This window comes from Passer domesticus, chromosome 1 (assembly GCF_036417665.1).
Source record: "Passer domesticus isolate bPasDom1 chromosome 1, bPasDom1.hap1, whole genome shotgun sequence".
NCBI classification, from domain to species: domain Eukaryota; kingdom Metazoa; phylum Chordata; class Aves; order Passeriformes; family Passeridae; genus Passer; species Passer domesticus.
In genome coordinates, this window is record NC_087474.1 from 34,976,252 (window position 1) to 34,988,958 (window position 12,707).

The 12,707-nt window shown below is 37.6% G+C and overlaps 1 protein-coding gene across 2 annotated transcripts in view; it reads left to right on the plus strand.

The window, feature by feature from the left end:
• The window catches only part of PLCL2 (phospholipase C like 2), a 99,403-nt gene that overhangs the window by 41,369 nt on the left and 45,327 nt on the right, over nt 1-12,707 (plus strand). The window contains exon 1 of one of the 2 annotated variants that reach the window (XM_064413882.1): nt 8,511-8,595. The exons of the other annotated variant lie outside the window; for it this stretch is intronic. The gene's annotated coding sequence lies outside the window, so the exon portion shown is untranslated. Of the gene's footprint in view, nt 1-8,510; nt 8,596-12,707 lie in introns of those variants that run through there. 2 annotated transcript variants of the gene reach the window in all.

Here is a 12,707-nt window from a genome sequence, read left to right on the forward strand (position 1 = left end):
GTGTCATTTACAGCTGGGATTTTCTTTTCATTGCTGTCCACCGTACAGGCAAACTTTCAAGTACAATCTAAGTATACTCTCCACCACATCTTGATTAAAATATAAGCATGCTTTAGGTACACAAATGGCTCCTGTGATAAATTTTCAGTTCTGACTAACAGTTTTAGGAAAAGAAAACATTTTTTCGCAACAACTTCCATGTTGAAGATGAATGTTCCAATAATTTTAAAACAAGAAAATATGAAGTATTAAAATTATAGGTTTGGAAAGTGTTGTTTAACCAGTAGTTATAACAAAAGAGGGGTTGGAATGGGAAGCTGGGAGAGTGAGGGTGTTGACTGCAAGGGAACAGTTCTAGTTTCTGTCTCTCTGATTCTGTTGCATCGAACAAGAATAAAACTTCTCCCCATGAAATAATTTAATCACTGTGAGTTTTCATGATGGGTGGCTATAATGTTGAGATAAGGAAAATTAATGTAGTTTCTAAGGATTATCTAAACTTTCCTTCTTCAGCCTTTTCTTGCCCACCCCACGCATGCACATTTTTTCCTGTTGGTTTAGGCAGGGGAGCTTCATGGTGGGACCCTGAGCTGATTTCAGAGGACAGGGATAGCTGTGAGCAGAGTCAGTGGAGGTCTTTGGTTTCAGAGTGAGCAGAAGGTAATTCAGTTTGAAGAAAACAGATGAGAGCATTATTTTGCTTCTGTGATTGGTTTTAGTTTTGGCTGTCATGGGAGTTAATTTTTGTGCTCTACTCTGTGACTTTTTGAGTATTTCTGGCAGGTAAAACATTTAGAAAGCTGCATACAGGGTACTGAGATAGGGTATGTGAACATAGTAATGAAAGATTAATGATATTTCCCTTGTATGACTTAGTGGTTTTAAAAAAAGGAGTCTTATTTTCCTAGAATTTTTTTTTTCCTTCACAGAAGACAATTATAGTATTAACATATTTTCATTATTGCACGTACCAAATATTAAATACAATGAGTTCTGAAAATTAAAAGTTGGAATTTTTTTGCCTGCCATATTATACTGAAGTTTGAGTGCACACTGTATCCTTAGCCTTCCTCCACAACTAGGATTATAAACTATATTTGACAATATTTTTAAGTTTTCATACTTTTTTACCACCCCAAGTGCTATAATTCTAATTTATATTGAGAATTTCTCAGCAGCTACTTGCTAAGATACTGCTGTTGTAGATAAGAATTAAAAAATTGTCTTCAGTATTTGCTATTGACTCTTGCGTCCTTTAACATCTTGGAACTTTAATGTCCTATAGTGATACTTCTTCAGCATTCCTCACAAGGGAACTTATAGCAAGTGATCAAAATAGATCCCTTTAAAATACTGAAAATCTGAAGAAAACTGGTATACCTGCCAATTCTTATTTGTTTTGTTGTAATTATTTGGTAAAGCATGCTGACAACTTATTAGGTTTGCTTTGTCAAAGCTATGAACATTTATATAAATAAAAAGATTGCCTGCCTTGATTTTTATTTTGCTTAGGATAAACAAATACTTTATTTGATTTTTGTAGTCTCTCTCATGTCTTTCTGTTACAGGCATCTCGTATTAAATATTTATAGTTCACTGTTCTTTCCTAAGTGCCTGTAACTGCTATGAATAATTAAAGAACTGAGTTAAGGGGGGGAGGAGGGCATTGATGTAGCATTCAGCCTGAGAATCTCCTGTAATTTTTTGACAACTCTAAATTTCATACACCTGAAAATCAACGAGGTAAACAAGTCAGAAACAGGCTTATGTGGTTAGCAAAGGTACTTGGGTACTCATGTCTTGTCTGTCTGTGATAACCTAGTAAGTATTTTCTATCTATATCATAAGTATTGTCCTTAAAAATCAACAGCTAGTTATCACTGTTTAATTATTGTTGCCACCTAAGTAAGGGCTGAAGTAGCAATTCAAGAATTTGCAAGATAGTGTGTTTAGCAAGCTGTAAGTTTCTAACAGTTCCAACTTTTGTATTTAATACTGAATTTTTTGAATGAACTCTTTGTAGCATTGAAGAGTTAATATTGGTAATAGTCACTTTCCTAATTGACAAAAAGGAACTTGTCTCAAACCACACAAGGAGAACAACTCAGTCTGTGAAGTTCCATTTCTTTCTTTAAAGTTATCTTGTGAAATTTGCTAGTCCAATTAAAATTAGTCCAGAAGCAAATCTTTAGACACCATTCATCAATCACTAAAGTGAAGAAAATCAGTTGATGAATTGAAAGCTGCAGGGCAGTGGTAATGATAGCTTTTAGAACGAAAAAAATTTTACATTTTATTACTCTGTAGCCTGAATGTCTGACTTGGAATAAATAATCTGTATGTGATAGTTTTACTTCTGTGTTGCTCCTTGGAAAACACTCAGCAACAGCAAAGGACACAAAAACACCAGGAGCTTTCCAAGAGAGCAGATGTCATTTGGGTTGAAATTTGGACAAAATACACAAATTGACAACACAGGTGGAAGTGAACATTTTGCCACATCAGGGAAAGTAAAAATGCATGATTTAGTCATAACACTGACCTGTAAGGATGTGTGAAAAAGCCATTCCTGTCAATCAGATTAACACATTTGTGGTCAATCTGCTGTATATTTTTTGTGAGCAAGAGATGCTGCCAGTTAAGGGAATATCATGTAGACTTCCTCTTACAGCAAAGGAAAGAGATGAGGTACTTTCTGACTAAATTTGTCAGTCATAACAAACACAATTATTTTCATTTTTTGGCTGCATATGCAGCATTGAAAATAAGAATCTTGTCTGCATGGGGTAAGTCATTGTTTTCCATATTAGTGTTTTTCTTAGTATTTAAATTTATGTAATTTCATGGAGTACATACCTGTAGTGGCATCTTAAGATGCACACTCTACAAGCTTGTTTGTCAGGTGGTTTTGTCCTGGTTTGTTTTGAATCAGGTAGGATAGAGTCTCAGCCTGCTATGCAGGAAAGTTGGAAAAAAAAAGCCAACACTTATGTCTGTGGGAAGATCTGGAAAAGCTGCTGAGAAGGCTTTCCCAAGAGTGGAAAAGGGTTGGGAGTCTTGAGCCAGTGCTCAGTCTCACCTCTTGCTGGTGATGCTGCTGGCTTCTCTTCCCCTATAACACTGAAGAGCAGCAGCAGAGGGAGAGGTGAAGCAGCTTTCTACAGAGCCTGCATCTGAAATTGCAGAAATCTTAAACATAGTTACTCTGTTATTTTTCAAAGTCACCCACATGCTGTACTTTCTCTTTAAAGGCTGACAGCTGTGCTATGTATTTTGCCAATTCGGTCAAATTGCTGTTTATGACTGAAACAAGAAATGGAAAAAAGCCGTGCTTTCTACCAGTGGAACTAACATGCAGCTATGAATTCTTGAAGGGAATCTGATACTCAACTTCAGACTGCTGCTTATTAAATCTTGTTGATAAGTCTTGATTAGAATGCTCCTGAAAGTGTATCTTAGCTATAATGTTTGGGTATTTAAAATGTTATTGAAGACCCGAAAAGGCTTAGAGTTTAAATAGATGTGCATGTGTGCAGAAAGAGCATCTTGCTGGTTTTAGGGGTAACTGTGAAAATGTAGAGCCTTCTTCCCTCCTGATCTGTGCTGAAACCTGTTGAAACTTTTTGTTGAGCCAGTTTCACATCCTTTAGGACCTTTACATGCAGCATCAGTTTTGACACCTTCAGTTATTATTCAAGCTAAAAGCATCTGTACCTTCTATTACATTTTCTGATAATTGATGGCAGAAAAAATAAATGTTTATAATAAACGTAAGTTTCTCTGTAGTAGTTAAAATGACCTGTTTGTCATAGTCTAGATGTGTTTTCTTAGTATGTGAGAAATTAGAAATCTAAAAAACTCTATTTACTTACCTAGGGTTAAAACTCTTCATGCCATCAAGCATTTTTAAACAGCTTTCTGTCAGTGAAGTTTCCTCAGTTTAAGACTAAGGACTTAGCAACTGTGGTTTTTCATAAATAATTATTGCCATTTATTTGGATTTGGTTAAGATGTTGTTTGTTTGGATCTGAAATAAGCATGTTTTGCTTTTATCGAGTTTGTGAAAATGGGATACCTCTTTTGCTCCCTTGGAAATGCTCCCCAGAAGGCTGAACTGCAACCGACTCAGTAACACTGAGAACTGAGACATTCATGCCAAGCATAACTCAGGCTTTGGCTCTCTCAGTGCTCATAGCAGTCTGGCGAGTTTCCTTAAATGCTTCTTATTTATTTTCTTTTTGGGTCAGACTTTTTTCCCCCTTTGCCTTGCTAATCTGTATTGGAAATTAACCCCTGAAACCAAATGACCCCTCATTTTAATTTCATAGATATGCAGATGAACTGATACAAGGAAGAATGCCTCAATGGTGTTTGAAGTTCAGTTTTGCTACTGTGTTTTAATGTTCTGATATAATATTGTTTATATAGTAGATCAGTGTATTATAGAATTATAATGTAATACATAGTATAATATAATTAAATTATAAAATTATGTTATAAAATGACAGAATCCTGGAATGGTGTAGCCTAGCAATTGCTGCTAGAATGCAAACATAAATGGCATCATGGAACTGCAGAATGTGGAAGTCTTAGTTGCCACAGACTTTTTAAAATTTAGGTCAAAGTCAAATATGTAAAAGTAGCTCCAAGTCCTTTATTTTCAGCAGAGTAGGCAATATCAGATTGTTTAGTTTCTCTTCAAAAGAATATGGAGTGGATTTATGTTAGAGCCAAGTGAGAAGGGAGCAACAGCATCATGCCTGTGGATGTCTTTGAAATATTTGTGGAGGAAGTGTTTGCCTTGGACTTGATGGTCCTTGTGGGTCCCTTCCAATTCAGAATATTCTGTGAATCTGTATCTGTGCCATGGAGCACAGGGAAAGCTCCCCTGTGACATCCTGTGAGAGCACTTGAATAATGAAAAACCTGAGGATACTTTAGACAGCAACATAAAAAACATATTAAAAGATGGTTTCTTTACTCTTGGTAAGCTGATCAAATGACTAAATAAGCTCTTCTGTAGGAAGTTTTGCAAAGAAAGCCTTTAGTCTAGACTGTATTTGCAAAACCATATCCTGTTATTTCCTGGCTCGTCAGAGTCACAGTCTTTTGAGTTAAATTGCTGCTATAACAGCAACAAGGCCAACAAAGGCTACTATTTTTCTCTGCTCTTTCTAATAGGTAGTGTGAAAGTGATCTCTCTCATTTCATTGAATCATAAATTTTCTTGTGTCCTATTTTCTTGAAATGAGGCAGAACAAAATGAGCCCAAGAGCCTGAGAGCCTCAATTCTATTATTTTATGATGTTGGCAGTTCTTTCTTATAGCTTGTCTTTATGTTTTATATATTTGTGAAATTGTGGCTGTACTCTGTGAGGTGGATCAAGATGAGAGATTTTGTTTTCCCTAATAGAATTATGTTGGAAAAGACCTTTAAGGTTATCAAGTCCACCACAGAACCTAATGACATAAAACTCTACTGACAGTTCACGAAGGATCAGATTTCAACGGAAGAGTTTCAACTACATTGATTTTAATTGAATCAATTTCTTGATAAAAGTGGGTGATTCTGTTCTTTCCTTCCATTTTTAATCGGTTCCTTGCTTCTAGTGGTGAGCCAGCTCTGATACTTAGCTGGTCACACGGACAATTGTTTCAGCTCACTAAAATTGCAGAAAACTAATTTGGAAGAAAATAGATTTTTTGTTTCCTGAGGTAGTGAGGTAAATTAACTTACTGTGTGTTAGACAGCTGCTAATGAGGGCCTGAGGAGCTAAACTGGGAAGAAGGGAGATGCAACTGGGGCAGGAGGAGGAAGAGACAGGACAGAAAATTAATATTTTGAAGAGGGGTTGAAGAGAGAATTTGTTTAACTGTGTCATGAACTATGCAGCTTGCTCATCTGAAATAATATAGGTAATTTTTATTTGAATATTGAGCACCTGTGTTCACATTCCTTTAATCACAGATTTCCTTTACTTAAAAAAAAACAAACCCAAAACCAAAAAACAAAACAAACAACAAAAAAACCCCACGACAGCAACAAAAAAACCAGCCTGGAATTGTTACTTATTCAGCTAATGCTATTTTTTGTCCTCCTCATTGTTATTTATAACATGGTGTAACTGGGTCTGACTGGGGTCAACCCGCCACACGTTCGAAAAACATGTTCCTCTTCAAAGATTTCTGCAGACAACAGATATGTCATGAGTACAGGTTTTTGAGGAAATATTTAAATGCTGAGCACAAATACAGTGATTCACAACAAGTGGGAGGACTTGTGTTCTCCAAATAGCTGATGTTTTTGTCTCTCCTCAGATAGTTGTTGTTTCAGTCGAGGACTCTGCTTTGTTTTATACGACTGCTGGGAGCTGTGTGCAGTTAAACAGTGGCTGCTGAATCTGTTGGAGACAGTCTGATTTAACAGATGCCATTTCTGAAGTGTTTGGGATCCTGTCAGCTGAGCAGCTCATTGCTTGGAGAGTTTTTTCTTGCTCTGGAAGCTTTGGGCAGCTGTGGAACAGCGTTAGAAAGGATGTGCCTTTTACTGAATCAGGGTCACTGTGTTAGTAAGAATCTCCTGGTAATGGCAAATGGAAAGGTGCTGACTAGGAAGAGAGGATGCTTGGCTGGAAGAGAGGGGCTGAGTGGTGGCTGTCAGCAGATTCTTCTGCTGAGTAGTTGATTCCAGGAGAATTAGGCTGAGAGAGGGGGCATCGAGGACAAGGATGGTGAAGTGCCTTTTCTGCACCACCACCTCTCTCCTTCCTCCTCCCAGCTCTTTTCTCTCCTTTTCCCTGCACTCTTCCAAAGAGGATTCTCACTCTGCCTTAAACTGCATATAACTTTTGAAATCAGTGCTAAATTCAGTTACCTGATATTTCTCTTCCTTTTTTCTTACTGCCTCTTTTACACAAAAACTTGCTTAGCTTCTTTTATAATGCTGCATTCTGTGTTGTAGAATGAGTTGGCAGCTGTGCATAGGTAAACTATACATAATGTGATTTTTTTTTTTTGTACATGCTGGCAAAAACAAGTGGTCTTGTTCATCATTGCTGTTTCAGTTACAGGTGTTTTTTTTCAAAGAAACCCCTATGTATTTTTGTGCTAAAAATATTTGTAAAGATGATATGATATTGGCATTGCTTTTGTAGCTCACTTACTCATGTACACCAGCATTTGTGTCTCTAAAACCACAGGCGGAACCTTGGAAAAGGACAAGTTACTGATATTATAATATTTTTAATAAAATGCATTAAAAATTAATATTTTAAAGTACTGACTTAAAGATGTGCTTTTCTTCCTTTGAGTAGACTTAATTATGTATAGACATGCTTCCTTAAGTATGAGGAAAATCTATAAATTTCAAGGTTTTTGTTTTGATTAAAAATGCTTAAGAATCTTAATTAAATAAAGCATCAATTGTATTTTTTTTAGCTTACCACTTCCTGAAATAGGCTTGTTATACATCTCATGTCTTCAAGCTAGTTGATTGTGCAATTACTGCTGAATTGCATTGATGAAAACAGCAGGTTTTGTACTCAAATGTGCTACATAAGTATCACATCTAGTATAAAAAAAAAGTCATCAGTGAGTTGCATAGTGTCAGAAGAGTAGCGCACTCTGTGTTCATTATGTAGATCATCAGGCTGCCTGTTCTCGTCATAAAGTATTGAATTTTACTGAAACTGTTGGCTGCAGATGTACATTAAATTGCATCTAAAATAGCTTTCACGCTGTATTTTATGAAATAATGGTGGAATTTGATAAAAGTTAAAATTACCAAACTTAGGTCTGGCATTTCTTCTCACCTACTCACCTGTAATTGCTCAGAGTATTGGCACACCACTGGCCTTCAGGTTCACAAGCATGCCACTCGATTCAGAACTTAGATGCAAAAGAAAAATACATTTGAAAGGTCTTGAGATGCTGTATATGATAAGAGTCTTATTACTACACCTCTGTACAGACCTTGCTAGGCTGAATGGCTCACATTTATCTTGTTTCTAAGCCTCTTTGGGATGAACTAAGTGGGCATTCTTGGGACTGTGGCTCCATCATTGCCTCAAGGTGTGAGTTTTCTCTGAGGTTGTCAAAGCTCAGCCCTTGGCAATCAAAAATCCTGCAGTGAGTTGCTGCACTTGGGGGGTGTGTTTTGTGTTCTTGTTTCTTCTGTACTCGCTTGGCTGGCAGAGCACTCAGCTCCTCGTGGAGTGGCTGGGCTCTGTCCCCTCTGCCTGGGCACCTTGGAGTGCTCAGCCATGTGCTCTCAAGATGAGCATGGAGCTGCCTTCCATGCTTTGGTGAACCTCTGGTATGTAAAAATGAACGGAAATTCTTTATGGTTAGAGCACAAACAAGTAGTAGCAGGACCTGTCGCCTGGGGAGGTGCGTATTGAGAGGAAAAAATTCAGTGTTCAGGTCCTTGCTCCATGGACTGAGTTTTGCATTCAGGGTCACCAAGTGAAATGTTTGTGTTTTGTGACATCAGGGACTTTCACTTCCCAGACAAGCGCTCTAAAATCAGTCATTGTGTCACTTCCTCTTCTTACTGTTGTCTTTTCCTTTTGAAGTCCTCTGTTCTGAAAAGAGCAGGTATCTTTAGTCATGGAGGGAAGCAGGATCACAGGCACCCATCCCAAAGTTTGCATGGGGCAGTGTGAGGAGCGTTCTGTATTGGCAGGTGGAAGGAGTGTCCTGCACTGTGCTCCTGCTGCAGCCCCACACTTGACACTTTGAGGGGGTTGGCCAGCTCCTGCCTTGGGCTGTGTTCTTAATTCCACTCAACCAAGTGGTACTTAAACATCTTGGCAACTTGATGTTTAAATATTTTTTAAGTACTGCTTCTGGGGCATGATTCATTTGGGCATTTACAGGTCATAAAATTCTCGCTCTGCTTCCTTTCCTCTGGGAGATATTTACAAACCATACACTATTTATCATTTCCTCTATCATCCCAATCTGTTACATTATCAAATCTCTGTTTGAACTCTGCCCCTGTCAGTACCAGTGGTTATTGGAACTGCCTTTTAAGTAATTTTATAATAAAGTTGCATAAATTAAAAGCATTGCTGTTCAGGAATGAGGTGCCTCTTTCTCAATGTCTGATTCAAGATTCTCTGTTGTCTCCAGAATTCTCTTTTGTAGACAGTGCTGTTTTAGTCACATAGCTATTTCTTTGTTGGTACCTTGAGAGGAATAAAAAAAAGTTATCATGGATATATTCTTCCCTCCTTGTGCTTTTAATCCATTTTCTCCAGCTGTCTCTGTCTCTTAAGTGCCACAGGTGACAGCTGGGATTATTTCTGTTTTTTAAACTGCTAGATGCTTTGCTTTCTGTTGCTAGGAACTTCTGGATAAACTAAACTCTTTGTGCAGTCGCTTGTAGTGGTTATGAGTAATGTTTCAAAGCAGTTTTATCTGTGGTCCCGTCTATTCCTCCAAACATTTTGCTGGTGACCTTGGCTGGGGCTTGAATAGTATTAGGAAATGTCTTGATGAGGTGGTTGTTCTGGTTTCAGTGATTAAGTCTTACGAAGCACAGACATCTTTAGGGGGAATCCTGTAATGATGACAGGACATGCTATAAACTGTAGGTAGACATGGTTCTTCATTGTGTGAGAGATCCTAGAAGGACTGAAGGTTGTTTCAGCACAAAAATTGTAGCTGCTGCCTCGGACTGAATTATGCATCTGCACTCTAGAGTCTGTCACTTTGAGCATGTTGAACAGCAAGAACCCTGTAAGTCTTATGAATGCCAAGAAATCACTCCTGTCTTTGTTCAGATGCAGTTTTCTGATGTGCCATTCTTTTTGATTCAGACCTAAGGCCGTGTGAGGCTTGACCCAGTTCATGAATGCCACCTCATTTTTGGGGTGAAATCCTCCACATCTTATAGCACAATAAATCTGTCTCCTCCATGCTAGACTATATTGCCAAGTCTCAGAAGTGAGTTTCACACAGTTTGTACATGCAATTGCACGCTCAGCTTGTAGAGTGAGAGTTTCTTTTTTCTGTCTTTTCAGACAGGTGGGTAATTCAGACAGGTGAATTAACAGTGTCTTTGCTAAAATATCCTTGAAGGTAATCTGATCACACAAAGATTGATCATGGCTTCTGTATCTGTCAGGATGGGGACTTGCACAGGCAGTCTGGTAGTTCAGGATTATTGATCTCTGGAGAAGCAAAAACTTACAAAGGGTGTTCTGGAGCTCACAATGTTTTCACAGTAATTCACACTGTGGTGCTGGCTTTATATAAATAATCTGAGTGGCTGGACTCCTTTACCCTGCAAAAATAAAGAGTACTGCTGAACTGGCTGTGAATTCATCTGGTAGGCAGGCAAAATAATTTTGCAGGTGATATATTGAATTGCTCCTCTGGTCCACATGCATGAACACCAATTTAAACTTTCAGTAACCAGAGCTGGCAATGGAGCTGCCTTAAGATGGGCTTGTTTACATCAGATGGCGTCAAGATATAGAAATTCTTTTTTTTCCTTCGTGGTTCAGTGACTTGGATCAGATGCAGTCCTGATCATAGAGAAAGGTGTAGACCTTTCTTCTGATCATGGTCAGGTAAGGTAATACTTGCCAGGCCTTGGTGGTTTTGGTGTCTCAGTCAACAGTATTCCTCTCCCAGGTCTGTGACTGAGAAATCTGGAGCATTAAGGAGTTTCAAAATGCTTAATTCCAAGCCCTGAAGTATCAGGCAGGAATGTCGTTGCTCATTTATCTGGGACTGTCCTTTGCCACTTTTTCAGGTTAGGATGTAAATAGATAAACAAAAAAGCTGGGCTTAAAATAGAATGAAAAAAACTCTGTAAACAAAAATCACGTTTGATTTTTTTTTTTTAAGTTAAGAAAATTTGCTGTTGTTTGAAAACAGTCCTTATGCCTAAACTATATGTAATGAGATTCTGAGAATCAACCTTGTGCAGTATCCATTGCAGGTGTTTGATCTGCAGTTTGAAATGAAACAGTCCTCTGCAGGGTTATTCACTTTTACTGGTCTCTTCAGAACTTGAACAAAGCAGATTCTGCTGTCATTAAAGGTGCAAGAATAGTATGGTTGATTAATTTTCTCAAACACAGAACATCAAATATGAAGGCCGCTCACTTTACTAATCATTGTTTTCAGTGAAAGACTTTTCAGATGCTTATAAATTAAATTACAAAACCAAGACTCTGCATTTTTAATTTAATGAAATTAAACATACAGCACGTGTGTACTGAGCTGGAAATGCATTTTGTAATGGATGGTTTTTATTTGAACATCTGTTCAGCATAGCAGTTGTTAAAAGTTTTCTTTCACTTTCCTTTCTGCCATTTAAGCAATGTTGATTTGCACTGGAACATACTTCAAATGGAAAACTGTTTCAGGGAATATAAATTTTGGTTTTTTAATAAAGCTGGAAAAGTAATTTTTGCGCTGTGCTGGTTTATAAGAAGAACACTTTTAATTAAGATATCTAATATAAAAATATTTTAATGCAAGTGTTATTTCAGACTAAAAGTTAGCTCCTCAAGATACATTGCTTTCAGAAGAAAAATCCTGGCATTTTTCAGTCTCAGAAAATGCAGATAATGAAAGCACACAAGTTTCTTAAATTCAGTTCTTACAAAATTGAGTGTACTTAAGTCATGTGTTGTGATTTATTTGCACTTGTTTTAATTAATAGGTACAATAGGTACAATAAATAGGTACAATAAATAGGTACAATAAAGGTACCTAAATTACCTTTCTCCCTTTTTTATGCTTATATATCCTTATATACCCAAGCTTTCTGTAAGGAAGTAAGACCTCTGGGTTATCTCATTGCTTTAAGAGCAATGGTGAATCACTTTTGCTCCCCTTCCTGACCAGGTCTCCTATTCAAGTTCTTTCTAATGACATGGAAGTTCTTTGAAAACAGTTAAACTTTACCTGTCTCAGAAGTTCCCTTCTGAGTCACTGCTGTATTTTCTCAAGCTCAGAACTTGCAGAGCTACATCTGCTCCAGTCCAGTTCCTTGTGTTTCAGTGCAGCTTCTTTAGACTGTTGGGAGTATTTTCCTGCTAAGGGGAGGGATGTGTGAGTACTGGGGGCAGCCTGTGGGAAAAACATGGATGGGTGCTCTAGTGAAGGGAGCTTTGCATAAAGAAATGCTTGCTAAGTCTTGTATGCTTAGATTAGGGGCATGTCCTGTGGATTTTATGTAGTGAGGACTGTGTCCTATGGATTTTATGTAGTTAATTGTGTATTAATGTTTCTGTGGTCCAAGGACCCTGTCAGCATGGTACTAAAGCATTATATTCTGTACTGACAAGTTTGGCAAGTATCTGTAGGACTGTATAAGGACTTGCTTCCTGCTGCCTTGACTCTAGAAACTGTTCTCTCTCCAAACAGGGTACAACTCATAAAATAAAACGCACATACATGTATGCAATAATTCAGCATTATTATTTTGTTAGCATTCAAAACTCTTTTTTTTTCAGTTTTGTGTCCATGAAAAGTACTAAAAATAAACTCTGGAAGATTACTTAAAGAAGCAAGAGCAAATATGAAGGCATTATTAGTATTTTCACTGTGATGATGTCAGTAAGAATTTCCATCTTACTGGTCATCACACACACTTTATTGAACTGCTTGATGAACTTTCAGCTTCAAGTTGAAACCTATTTCAATGTTGAGCAAAATCACACTGATACATTATTTTTTTCTCCCCC